Below are 12,211 nucleotides of genomic sequence, written 5' to 3'. Positions count from 1 at the left end.
CATTTAAAACGAGACATTGAGAACTTTGAAAAAGCACTGGTAGTTTACTTACAAGACGATTTATACAGACAGTATCTTCACGTAGTTTAGCGTTTAGGGATCAGATTCCAAAAATAATTCAGTGAAAATGCATGGATTCCAGTTGCTGCTACTGGAAGAAACTGAAATCCATGAATTTCCACTGAATTATTTTTGGAATCTGACCCCTTATCATACCTGTTCATTCTTACTCGTCGCTCGACTTATCGTGACTAAATTCAAGATGGCTGCAAACGCTAATGCTCGTCAAAACGTTAGGAGCTGGATGTGTATGAATGAAGCATATATGCTTTATGTTAAGCATGCACACTGTTTAAAGTTAGGCTACACGGTAAACTACAAGTAAACCAAAGTTAAATTCAGCTTTTTTAGGGCTGGATAAAGTTGACCAAATGGATATAGGCTGTTAGGCGTGAATAAAGTAGGCTACTTTGTTGCTCCAACCCTTCCAACGTTAATGGGGATGAATGTTGACATTTTCCGTATTTTGCGTAAACCCAGGAAATCTCCCTCATTTTCATTGTTCAATGTTGACAGAGCTATGGAAAGAAAGAGAACGTTATATGGCGACAGAAATCAACAATCAAACAAGCCACTTTGATTTTTTGCTGTTTTCATTAATACAAAAGATGGGTGACCCTCCCACATAACAATTTTTGGTTCGCTAAAGGTTCCGGGAACGTTCGCGGAAGGTTCTCTCCGAAGGTTCGCCGAAAGTTTTCTGAACGTTCGCCGAACCTTCCCTAAAAGTTCCGCGAACGTTCAGCGAACCGTCAGTGCAGGTTTGCAGTTCCTTCAGCGAACCTTCCCGTAACCTTTAGCGAACCAAATATTGGCCACTAATAATAATAATAATAATAATAATAATAGGCGATGATGATGATAATAATAATAATAATAATAATAATAGTAATACTTAACTTCCAGATGTAATATTGGCGACTTATTCTAGCCACCTTATAAGACAGGCTATATGTTCACAACACTAGATTTATAATGGTCAATGAATGAACAGACGGCATGTAAAACATTGAATGTTTTATTAAGTATTCGCTGGAATTGCAGACGAGAATGACGCACAATTTATTCGGGCAACACTTGTTTCAATCCGAGAATCCTTCTGCCTTTGGATGATGGGTCTTTCAATGCAGCTCCTGCGAACGAGAGAAGACATGACACTAAATATACGTGTTCTTTTCAAATGCACATATTTGGGTTACCTGTTTTCCTTGGATCAAAATCACACTGGATTACTGGACGAGAGATTGGCAGGTATGTTAATTGTCCAATGCTTTTGAAAACATGTTCCGCACCAAAAGGCTACATTGTTATGCAGGCATACTGTTTTAAGCACGTGTGTGTGAAACAGTGCATTTTCTAAGGCATGGTTTTGGCCTAGTATTTGATTCATTGTTTACAATGTAACGTTACGTGTGCAGTAGCAGTACCTGAGCTGATATGGTCTATGCATAGCTATACACAGGTAGTATAACTGTAACTTTTTCAGAAAATGTAATTTAACAGCGAATGGCAGTAGCCCATATTATATTTTAAGCCTGTAAAACATGCATGATCTGAAACGTACTGTATGATCTGAAACTGACTACATGCTATATGGCTGGCTAGTAAATGCATAATGCTTAAAACATAGTCTTACCGTTTTCTTTACCAAAGCAGGCCTCTGTTGTGTGTTCACAGGTGGGATTAGACATGGGCGACAGCTGACCAAAGTGCTAATTTTCATGTCCTTTCCAATAGCATCCTTAGGAGGACAACGAAAATCAAATGTGAGTATTGAATCACAAGTGCACACTGAAAAGACAAACGTTTTTCTATTTGGATAAAAGGACACAATTTTTATAGACTGATATTGATTAATTTTCCTTTGCAAGATTTGTTTTTAAGTAATTGTTTTTAGTGTTTTTAAGCAGTAATAGTGCGTACACAACTTACATTAGAGGTTGAACGTGCAGGGATCCATGAAGGTCTTGAACACTGAAACAAATAATGATAGTTTTAATTTTCCACACAGGAAATCAGATATTTATAAGTACGTTCTCAATGAATTTGACCCATCATGAGTTGGCAATACTTATCAGCCTGGAGCAGAGTTGATTGGTACTTCTATCCCGACATAGATTATTGTGTTATACGGCTTTTTGGATGATTGAGTGAAGCGTGCATGACGTTATTAACTTGGCCTATACCATCATTAATGTAGCCAATGTCTTTGTAGGTTGTAGCTAGACCTGTCGTCAGATTAACTAAAGCCTGCACCTTTCGTGGTCATCAGTTGTCATTATGACTCTTATCTTGTTGAAATTTAGTTTGATGTGTTGGTTAGCACTAATAGAGGATTGCCCTTGAATATCGATAGCAGATAACCTAGCAGCTGCTTGGTTAAATGCTAACGTTAACGTTAGTAACGTTATCGTAAAACCACCAATTACCAACCCTTTCGTTCGAAAATTCTAAAACAGCGATGTTTTCTAATACTTCAAAATAACATTTGATAAATGAACCTTATATTTTTCAGTAGCCATAGGTGTGTAGATTTGAACTAAATCTAGTTTGGTTCTTGGTTTGTGTAGAAATTAATATTAAGTGACACATAACGTTAGCAGCTAACGTTAGCACTTTCTAGGCTAAGAAAGAGGTTTGGAAATACCTTAGTTAGCTCTCAGCGCAAAACGTAACGTAACTTACCAGTGGTGGTGACAGTGGTCTTTAGCGGTGATTTGAATAATTATTTTCTCTGAGATAAAGATCTAAAAATAGCAGTGTCTATATGTAGATGAAAGCAGTGCAGACCGTAGTCAGCAGAGAAGTCTTACTTCAGTGGCAGTTAGTGAAGTAGCTGCTAATGTTATTGTCGCGAGCTTCTAGAATTTAGAATGCTTTTCTAAATCAGGCTTGTTGACCTGTGTGATACCCACAAGTGTGGGTACCTGATCTGCACGGGTTACCAGATCTGCATGATTACGTCATAATAGATGATGTGTCGCCACCTCATTCGTCCAAAGTCGAGAGTAGAATTCGGCTGGGTTTGAAGCGTAGTTGCTCAAGCGATGCCTGAGGTAAAAGTTTTAATATTTAAAGTGGACCCTTTCACAGCAACAGTGGTGTGATTGGCTGGTTTGTGTGACGTCACCTACGACTGCAAACAACGCTGTCTGATTAACCCTGCTGTAATCGCGGGAAAATAAGATAACTTTAGGTTATACTTTGATATATTTTTTAATTGTTTCTTAAGTGTAACGCTATTGCATTGCTGTTTGACAGTAGTGAAATCAACCGTAAACTAGCTCATTTGCGAGTTATTTAGCTAATGCTATTGTATTGCTGTTTGACAGTAGTGAAATCAACTGTAAACTAGCTCATATTTGCGAGTTATTTAGCTAGCAGCTAATGCTATTGTATTGCTGTTTGACAGTAGCGCTAGTGAAATCAACCGTAAACTAGCTCATATGCTAGTGGAAACATCATATAAGTATAACGGCAGCAGAAGTTTATTATTCCTGCCGCTCTCAGAGTAGCACTTCCATTGTCAAAAGCAATCCTCAGCCAAAGGCTATATTTTCTGAAAAACGACTCTTGGATATCACCTTGTCGTGGGAAACGGCAGATCACCACCCTCCAGCTAACAACTCTCCACCGATCAAGGTAAGTACATGAATTACTCGAATTTACCATAACAATTGCTTGATAACATTTTTGAAGTTACACAACTATCACTTTCTCTCATGAAAACAACGTTAATCAGTCCTTTGGTCTTATAAGTAATGTTACCCTAGCCTAGCATAGTTATTTCGGGAGAAGAAATGTAAGTCTAACAGTGGCTAACAGTCTAATTTGTGAATGGGTTTTCCAACTCTCGGTCAGAGTCAATCTTACAGTTGTAGACCTATGGAACCTTGTTTTTTTACGTGTATCGGTAGAGTAAATACATGTCTGTTTATTAACCTTTTCCTCAGTTTATAGCTAAGCGCCATGGTTCAGCCTCTGGTTTGTTAACCATTTGCGCCTAAAGCGACGAGCTATTAGGACTTATGAGTAGGTTTTCCTGTGGCCATCACTCGATCGACCGTGGTAAAGTTGGTTTTATATTGGACGTTGGATATTCGACACATTCGAAAAATCTATTTAGCACTGACTACGAGGGTCGAGTTTGTGTCAAACCAACTTTAATGTGTTTAAACAAGGCCTGCCTATATTACACAAAGCTTCTTTTGTCCAAAAACCCATGTTTTGATTTTATGAATTTTTTAGGCTGATAAAAGATTTCAATCTATTATGCGGCTTCACCTTTTGACTTACCCATACTAAAACACATCTCCTGAACTCGGCTTACTGCCCTTTCTAGTACACAAAGCTTCTTTTTCCCTAAAACCTACTCTTTGATTTTATACAATTTTTAATGTTAAATGTTTCAAATCTATTATGCGGCTTGCCCTTTTGACCTACCCATGTCAAAACACATCTGGTGAACTCGGATTACTGCTCTATATAGTACACAAAGCTTCTTTTTCCCAAAAATCCATTCTTTGATTTTATAAATATTTTTTAATGTAAAAAAAATGCTTTAAATCTATTATGCGGCTTGACCTTTTGACCTAACCATGTCAAAACACATCTGTTGCACTCAGCTAACTGGCCTTCATAGTACACAAAGCTTATTTTTTCCAAAAACTCACTCTTTGATTTTATATTAATTTTTTACTATTCAAAAATGCTATAAATCTATTATGCGGCTTGACCTTTTGACCTACCCATGTCAAAACACATCTGTTGCACTCAGCTAACTGGCCTTCATAGTACACAAAGCTTATTTTTTCCAAAAACTCACTCTTTGATTTTATATTAATTTTTTACTTTATAAAAATGCTATAAATCTATTATGCGAATCGACCTTTTGACCTACCCATGTCAAAACACATCTGCTGCACTCAGCTAACTGCCCTACATAATACACAAAGCTTATTTTGTCCAAAAACGTACTCTTTGATTTTATATTATTTTTTTATTATTCAAAAATGCTCTAAATCTATTATGCGGCTTGACCTTTTGACCTACCCATGTCAAAACACATCTGCTGCACTCGGCTAACTGCCCTACATAGTACACAAAGCTTATTTTGTCCAAAAATGCACTCTTTGATTTTATATTATTTTTTTACTATTCAAAAATGCTATAAATCTATTATGTGCCTTCACCTTTTGACCTACCCATGTCAAAACACATCTGTTGCACTCGGCTAACTGCCCTACATAGTACACAAAGCTTCTTTTTTTCAAAAACGCACTCTTTGATTTTATATTATTTTTTTACTATTCAAAAATGCTATAAATCTATTATGTGCCTTCACCTTTTGACCTACCCATGTCAAAACACATCTGTTGCACTCAGCTAACTGTCCTACATACAGTAGTACACAAAGCTTTTTTTTTCCAAAAACTCACTCTTTGATTTTATATTAATTTATTACTATTCAAAAATGCAAAAAAACAAGCTACCTCTTTGTAGGTAGACATACATCATTTATATTTATTAAGTTAACTATATTTTGTTTTCCATCCAAAGTTCCATTTGGCTGTGTAAATCAACTGGATTTTTTTAAATTTTCAATAAATGTATAATATAGATTTATAGCATTTTTTGATAATAAAACATCTATAAAATCAAAGAGTGGGCTTTGGAAAAAAATAAGCTTTGTGTACTATGTAGGGCAGTTAGCTGAGTGCAGCAGATGTGTTTTGACATGGGTAGGTCAAAAGGTCAGGTCGCATAATAGATTTATAGCATTTTTGAATAGTAAAAAATTAATATAAAATCAAAGAGTGCGTTTTTGAAAAAAAGAAGCTTTGTGTACTATGTAGGGCAGTTAACCGAGTGCAGCAGATGTGTTTTGATATGGGTAAGGCGAAAGGGGAAGGCACATAATAGATTTATAGCATTTTTGAATAGTAAAAAATGTATATAAAATCAAAGAGTGTGTTTTTGAAAAAAAGAAGCTTTGTGTACTATGTAGGCAAGTTAGCCGAGTGCAGCAGATGTGTTTTAATATGGGTAAGTCGAAAGGGGAAGGCACATAATAGATTTATAGCATTTTTGAATAGTAAAAAATTTATATAAAATCAAAGAGTGCGTTTTTGAAAAAAAGAAGCTTTGTGTACTATGTAGGCAAGTTAGCTGAGTGCAACAGATGTGTTTTGACATGGGTAAGTCGAAAGGTCAAGCTGCATAATAGATTTATAGCATTTTTGAATAGTAAAAGAATTATATAAAATCAAAGAGTGCGTTTTTGAAAAAAAGAAGCTTTGTGTACTATGTAGGGCAGTTAACTGAGTGCAGCAGATGTGTTTTGACATGGGTTGGTCAAAAGGTCAATTCGCATAATAGATTTATAGCATTTTTGAATAGTAAAAAATTAATATAAAATCAAAGAGTGAGTTTTTTGGAAAAAAGAAGCTTTGTGTATTATGTAGGGCAGTTAGCTGAGTGCAACAGATGTGTTTTGACATGGTTAGGTCAAAAGGTCAAGCCGCATAATAGATTTAAAGCATTTAAAGCATTTTTTTTACATTAAAAAATATTTATAAAATCAAAGAATGGATTTTTGGGAAAAAGAAGCTTTGTGTACTATATAGAGCAGTAATCCGAGTTCACCAGATGTGTTTTGACATGGGTAGGTCAAAAGGGCAAGCCGCATAATAGATTTGAAACATTTAACATTAAAAATTGTATAAAATCAAAGAGTAAGTTTTAGGGAAAAAGAAGCTTTGTGTACTAGAAAGGGCAGTAAGCCGAGTTCAGGAGATGTGTTTTAGTATGGGTAAGTCAAAAGGTGAAGCCGCATAATAGATTGAAATCTTTTATCAGGCTAAAAAATTCATAAAATCAAAACATGGGTTTTTGGACAAAAGAAGCTTTGTGTAATATAGGCAGGCCTTGTTTAAACACATTAAAGTTGGTTTGACACAAACTCGACCCTCGTAGTCAGTGCTAAATAGATTTTTCGAATGTGTCGAATATCCAACGTCCAATATAAAACCAACTTTACCACGGTACTCGACCGAGTCAATCTTATAGTTGTAGACCTATGAAATCGTTGTTTTTTTTACGTGTATCGGGAGAGGAAATACAGATCGTATTGAAAGCATTTCCCATATCGTAGCCTACTAGTTCGCTCGCAACAACAGCAAAAATGAAACATGGAGAGTGGATGTCTCCGCAGAGACACCACTGTTACATTAGATGCGCACTCAATCGCAATTCGACGCAGGGAAAAAAAAAGCAACGACTGGTAGAAACGAAGGTAAACTGGATTAAAGCAAAACTTGGCCAAAAACATTGTGTATGCACTTGCGGTGAGCCTAGTGAATAGCGGACTATAGCCTAACCAACAAAAGTAAAGGAGATTTGCACCAAACGCAGTGTTGTAGGTTGTGTTTCTACAACATGTTGGCACCAAGTTAATTTCTGTCATAAACGGAGTAAGCTAAGCGTTTTCTCCATTGTCCACTCGATTTTCGCATAGACCTCTGTACCAGGCAGCCACAGCACCACACTCTTGGGGGCATGCTCATGAGCCCCCATGTTCATGCCCCCAAGACTGTAGTGCTGTGGCTGCCTTGTAACCTGCATATTGTTTTTATTTTTTCCCTATTATTAACACTCTATGATTTTCCGAAATAGTAAAGGGGAATTCCTGCGATTTTCGCATAGACCTCTTTACCAGGCAGCTACAGCCGTTACACTTACTGCCCATGTTCATGCCCCAAGACTGTAGCGCTGTGGCTGCCTGGTAACTCGAGCTAGGTGAAACCAACTGAAACAGATTTATGAGAATTATGTTTTAACCAAGGACTAAAAGCGTCAGCGAATACATTTTAATCATAAACATGATAACACATGAAAACTTCCTGTTCTAGTTCGATGTATGTTATACACAGCAGTGGTCATGCTTTTCTATGTATGTCCTTGTGAAGTTTGTACAAGGGTCAATGATTGTCCTAAATTTGTTTGTCCTTTGTTGTCCGTCAGGCCTCAACGAAAAAGACCACCTTCAGCATTCACTCCGCATTACTCCCGGCAGAGACAGGTGTCTTGTCCTACTAACACCCCACTCGTGGCCTGCATCTTGATGTGGTGAGTGGGCTTTCAACTATACAAGTCTTACTTTCATGTTCCCATGGAGTATGGAGGTTAACTGGCACCATAATTTGATGTAAAAAGTAGTGATGCTCCGATTGAAGTGGCCTGAATGCGAGGCTATACGGATAAGCTACCGAGTTTAATTGAACATAGCCTCACGCAGACACACACACACAGTGAACCACTTTGAGCTTACGCAAATCTACTACGCAACCATGGCAAACTTATACATCTGGAGAGAGCTCCTTGCTAACTATCCCGCTAGCTCATATTACGTCTGTCAGTAGGCCCTAGTGCTCACTAAAATCATTAATGAACATTGCAAGACACTTATCTCCTCTATGATCCCAGAAAGATTTTCTTCGATTTGTTATCTAATGACATAGAAAACAATTAATTGCATCCACATTGCATCCTTATGCACTATTACATTACATTTGGCACTATGCGCAACTTGTATTCACTAGCCTAAAACCGTGAGACTGATAATTACTCTCACGTATTTCTTAAAGTGACAGGCACTCAATTACACCTACACATCACCAATGTGCACTAAATTAGACCTATACACCACATTAACGATATGCCTAAGTGTAATAGTTTCAAAATCAATATGAAGTATTCAAATTACTAAATATGTTTAGCTACTAGTAATGGTGCAATCATTGGTACAATTGGTGCAAATTCTGATAGATTATAGATAAAAGATTCCCATTCCCCTGCCATTCTGTGATCGGCAATCGGCAGATCATGATTTTGGTGATCGGCCCCAAAAATGCTGATCGGAGCATCTCTAGTAAAAAGAGCAAAGAGAGTCTCTCAGAACTAAAGATACTGAGGTATTCATCTCTGTGAAAACTTGGGTTGGGTTATTTTATTATTCTATGATTACTATTATTTTGTTGTGATCATTATTGTGATTTATATACTTGTTGTATATTGTTCATATTGTATAAGTTTATTCACACTGGTAACGTTTAGCTCTGTAACCTAACAGGCTAGCCGACATTAGCTACTGTTAACGTTCGGTTAACTTTCTCCTGCAGCCAGTCAAGGTGAACATTAGGTTCACCCTCTATTTCTGATTGAAGCTCTTTATGAAATAAATATTTTATTGTTACATTTCATTATACTTTTGGGTGTATTGGCAATTCATTTGTATGCATCCACCACTAGATTACTGGACCATTTCCACATTGATTATTTAAATTCTGTAGGAATACACTATACACGAGCTATACGGTAAGTGTAGTATTTTTACAGTGGAGGCACCGCGCTATTTAATTCTTTGATTGTACTTAATTGTTAGCCTACTGGTATTCAGGAATCTCAGCCAGCTCACCATTCCACCGCTGAGACCTTCAGGATCCTGTTTGCGCCATTGTGTTATGTATTGTAACTAGTGTCTATGCACACACCCGTTAAGAAGGGGTTACATGACCATAGAGTTGACTTTGGGGGAAAGCTGAAGGTGATTGCTGATAGGCTGTCCCAATCAGTGGCGCCTGCACAATCCAATCACGTTTGAGAGGGAAACAACAAAATGAGGGTTTCCGAGATTTTTCTTTTTTCCTTATTTTTTTTAGAAGAAGTAACGGGTACTCACGGTTATGGATAGAAATGTAGTGGAGTAAAGAGTACAATATTTGCCTCTCAAATGCACTTGAGTAAAGCCATGAGTACTCCCCAAAAATGATACTCGAGTAAAGTACAGATCCCTCAGAATTGTACTCAAGTACTGTACTCAAGTAAATGTACTCCGTTACTGTCCGGCTCTGTTCATTCCCAAACACCCACTAGGCTACTTCAATACTCTATTTTCAAAATTAACGCACCCGTGATGATCTACATCTAAACCAAATATTTTAGAGCGCACTTTGAGAGATGTATCCAAGGCAGGGCTGTACACATAATCGTAATATTATTTGTTGCACGTGCTACAAAAATCATTCTGTGCAATGGAAGATTTACCAACGGTACACCGGTCTGATACAGTTTTGCCTATGGCTATACATGCGTGAGACTGAGACGCCTGTTTATTTGTTTGAAGTGCGTGCAGGGTGTGAGAGGGGAATCGATGTGCTTTGATTCCAGCTTGGTAGTTGTAGTCTGTGAGATTAAAAAGCACGTGTGTGTGAAGTATCCAAACAATGACACCTTCATTATGGCTTTCATTATGGCTGCTTTAGCAACAAACCTTAAGCTACTGTGTAGTGGGTCCCATTTAGAAGTGACTAATTAATTCGCGCTTTCCGTGATTCACGGAGCTGCGTGAATTTTATAAACTTTTCGCCACGATGTGCCAGCTTGATACTGTAAGGCGTAAGCCATTGGTTTCCAAAGGAGATTTTATATGTGTCGCCAGCATAGCCTATTGACAATTTATGTTGTAAATAGGCCTACCTTATACCTGTAGCTTTAGGGAAGCTAACAGCTTTCTATTAGGATCTAGTTTGTTAACAGTTACGGTTTTGTCATAACTCCCTGATGCATTTTTGCATTTAGAATAGCCAGAGCGTGGAAATCTGTTATGAGACCTCTTTGCACAGAGATTAATAAACTACTAAAGAGACAAAAACCTTATTTCAGACTTATTTCAGACTCTGTATTTATAGACCTTTAAGCTAAAGTTCTTCCACAGTTTTTAAAACCGGTTTAAAACACTGATTGTTTGTTGGTTTTATTTTCACAGGTTGACAGGCCTCAATGGACAGTGAGACATTGATCTACCTTTGGACTGGCACCGACCAGACATGGACACTGAAACTTGATTTCTCATGAATATCTTTACAAGATGCAACACACATTGTGGAACACTTTAGACACTAATAAACATGTCCACTGTTTTCTCTGGAATTGTTTTGTTTGTCATTTGTGGTAATGGATTTCCAAATGTATGGACAAGCTTAATTTTACTGTTTATGTGTGTAATCAGCTGATATTAGAAATTATATATTTTAGAAATGTATATTTAATTAGAAGCAAAGGTAGCCTAGACATCATATTACAAGAGTGGCCTGTTTAAACTTAAGAAAACATTGATTTAAACTAAAGGTACTTAAAGTAAGATTCACAGAAATGAATTTAATTTGCTGCCCATTTTATTCACACATGTATAGCTCGTCAATTTCTTTAGTCTGATTTGGTTTTGTCAAGGGTTGGGTTAACGACGTCAATGTTTCCGGTAGTTTGCATGTAAATCATATGACATAAATTGTAATGTCCGATATATCGAGGATATATCGACGGTCTCGTTTTAACCTCATGTCAGGTAGGAGGGTTGTGCCCATAAATATTCACTGACGAATGTTGTCGGGCTGTAAGCGATGAAATATATATATATATATATATATATATATATATATATATATATATATCTATATAACTAGGTGGCAGTGCAGGATAAGAAATAGAAGAGCCGTATATTAACAGGCTAGAAGTTTGCAATTTCGGAGCCTACTGCAACAAATGTTTTCTTTAAATTACAAACAGTAGGTAAGACTGCATGTTTTGGTGGCTAGCTGGGTAGTTCTGTATTTCAAGGTTTGACAGGCTAGTTCGCAATTCAAATTTCCACTGGAGCTCCAAGCGGATTTCTACACGCAGCCTTCAACACTGTTTACAGCTCTTTGAGTCACGGTAACATGTATTTTTGGTACATAGCTAATTTAGATACACGTGTGGGTGCTTGTGTTTCTTTAGGAATCCGCCGTCTTGGTTTGTATAGAAATGAATATTAAGTGACACACGTAAGAGGTTGGAAATAACTACATACATCGATGTTTGATGGCTATCTAATAAGTGACAGTCTACTACACTAAGAGGTTGGAAATACGTTCCTATAAGTAAGACAGAGTACATCGATGTTTGGTGGCTAGCTGGTAGTTCTGTATTTCAAGGATTGACAGGCTAGAAGTTTGCAATTTAATACTGCAACTAATGTTTTATTTGTTTATATTACAAAAACGGTAGGTAGGCCTATCGGTGTTTGGGTGATTGGGCGGCTTGCCGGCTAGTT

The 12,211-nt window shown here is 37.1% G+C and overlaps 1 long non-coding RNA gene across 1 annotated transcript; it reads left to right on the top strand.

The window, feature by feature from the left end:
• The first annotated feature begins 3,681 nt into the window (after positions 1 to 3,681).
• On the top strand, positions 3,682 to 11,049 carry LOC143099779 (uncharacterized). The gene is made up of 3 exons (XR_012981755.1): positions 3,682 to 3,702; positions 8,083 to 8,187; positions 10,886 to 11,049. It is a non-coding gene; the product is annotated as an uncharacterized LOC143099779 (long non-coding RNA).
• Positions 11,050 to 12,211: the final 1,162 nt, after the last annotated feature.

The sequence above is a fragment of the Alosa pseudoharengus genome, unplaced genomic scaffold (genome assembly GCF_046254945.1).
Source record: "Alosa pseudoharengus isolate Yale_2024_CS ecotype anadromous, Long Island Sound unplaced genomic scaffold, YU_APseudo_1.1 YU_APseudo_1.1_scf_3, whole genome shotgun sequence".
Lineage (NCBI taxonomy): Eukaryota > Metazoa > Chordata > Actinopteri > Clupeiformes > Clupeidae > Alosa > Alosa pseudoharengus.
The sequence above is the reverse complement of the archived record's forward strand: the minus strand, read 5'-3'. Positions and strand labels throughout refer to the sequence as shown.